The 2216-nt window shown below is 30.6% G+C and overlaps 1 long non-coding RNA gene across 1 annotated transcript; it reads right to left on the bottom strand.

The window, feature by feature from the left end:
• Window positions 1-396: 396 nt before the first annotated feature.
• LOC112757964 (uncharacterized) lies at window positions 397-2216 on the bottom strand. Its single transcript, XR_003179441.3, has 3 exons — window positions 1986-2216; window positions 1489-1541; window positions 397-749 (listed from the first exon to the last, which is right to left on the bottom strand). It is a non-coding gene; the product is annotated as an uncharacterized lncRNA (long non-coding RNA).

Here is a 2216-nt window from a genome sequence, read left to right on the forward strand (position 1 = left end):
TTCAAGTGATGTTGTCCAGGATCAAAGGCTATGCTTTTCAGCTTTCATTTTTCCAGAATAGGCTACGCTTTTCAACACTACTGCATCACTTGTAAAGCGTAGCGACATTGTATACCATAGCTACTTTTTATAAGCGTAGCCTTAGATCCCTCTTTTTTTTTTGTATACTATAGCTACTGTATATAAGTGTAGCCTTAGGTCCCTCATTGTTTTTTTTTTTATTTTCTATATATATATTCTAATAATTTTTTTTCTAAAACCTAATATTTAGTAATATGATTATATAATCCTATTTTTTTTAATTAAATTAGTCAAAAATTATAAAATAAAAATAAATACATAATAATACCATACAATATTCTTTAAATAATAAAAATTATCTTTTAACAAAATATATTTATAATGAACTAAAAATATTGGGATGATCATAAATGAGTATTCATACATCTCACACTAAATTAAACATACCCATATCAAAATATACATTAGACCACTTAGAATTTACTACTAATAAACTATAAAAAACCAAAATATTGTATCCTACATAAGTATCTTCTAATAAAAATTATTAACCTTCTGATAGAAGAGAAAAAAATCTTGTTCTTTAAATATCTTGTTCAACGGAAGATCGTATTTGGGAGATTTCTGGTTCTTCATCTGCCTCAAATCCCACATACCTGGGAATTCCATTTCATCGTCTTTGGAAATGATATTTTAGAAATAGTAGCAGGCAAATCTTCAGACAGAACCTAACAAGAGTATAATTAATAATCAGCAATGACATTTTCTTACAAAGTGTAATAAAGTAATAAACACAAATAAATCATAGATGAATACATGAGCCAATGGTCTGAACATATCCTTGTGTATATCTCAAGGGAATTATAGCCTGAAATTTTCCTTTTTTGAGTTTTTTAGTCCTCGCTCATTCTATGAATAATGATACTTCTTTATAAACCTTATACAAATCTAATGCTCCCCCTAACATCAAGTCTTTTATTTAAACTGCAGTACACAATTGTATTAACACTTAACAATAAAGACAAGTTCCCTAATAAACTACACAAGATTATTTCCCCTCACATATGTGTAATGTCTAGTGCTTACTCAGAAATTGTATGACACTTGTTCTTCCCTTGTTCTGATGCATTTCCTTATGTAAATGAGGAAACACATTTTTTGGTATTTTATGTTGTGTGTCCTGGCTCTGTGGTCCGGATCTTAAGGGTTGAATTTCTTGGGCATTTTGCTTCAATTTGTTTGAAAAGTTCAGTTGACTCTAAATCATTTTGAAATTATTTTGTTAAATATGTGTTACTATATGGAATTATATATGTGGTCTAGAATCAAAGCTACCTGTAGGTTTAAGGAAAAAGCCACATAAATATTTGATATATTATATTAACCATGGAACTTGCATCCTCGGAAAAAAAAAACATTAAACAAACATAGACGGCAAGATTTTTTAAGGATAATGAATAGAAAAACCTCTAAAGAATATCTTGAAAGCTTCACACGAGCATAAACATATTCTGTTTTTCCTGCAATGTCAAGAAGCAAAAGTAGCATATTAGCAGGAAAACTGACTGGAAATTTAAATTGGGAGAGAAAGCATAATCTAATAGCATAAAGTTTCCTTTCCATAAAAGCAGCAAATGATGATGCATCAAGCCAATTAATTTTTCTGCATTATGAACTAGTGGCTATGCAAATGTATCGTCACGAAACCACTTATCACAAAGCGTGAATTACCATAAGTCTATTTTTTGCCTTGTGCTGAAATTCTATCCCGTTTTTTGGAAGAATGGGGGCAACAAGAATCAAACAAGAATCTAAAAATATTTATAAAATATATTACCCAACTACACCCAGGTCTGCATGTTACAACTAAAAAAAGAAACCAAAACAAAACAAAACAGCATAAATTCTCACCAGAAGTGTTATTGGTAAAGAGCACATTTACAGATTGCTGAAGTTCCACCCACCTGGCTAAAACCATCGAGGGATCCTTCTTGTTTAGATGGGCATCCCCTAATCTTATGTTAGACTGCAGAATCTTACTCAACAAAACAGTATGAGCATGCTCTGATACCTACAAACACAATTGCCCAAGTCCAAGTCAATAAGGTGAATGTAGAATAAAAAAGATAGTCAAGTATTCACAAAACAATGAAAGGACTAAAAAGGAGTAGTTATACTTTGAATGCCAGCAATTT

This window comes from Arachis hypogaea, chromosome 16, assembly GCF_003086295.3.
Source record: "Arachis hypogaea cultivar Tifrunner chromosome 16, arahy.Tifrunner.gnm2.J5K5, whole genome shotgun sequence".
Taxonomy (NCBI): domain Eukaryota; kingdom Viridiplantae; phylum Streptophyta; class Magnoliopsida; order Fabales; family Fabaceae; genus Arachis; species Arachis hypogaea.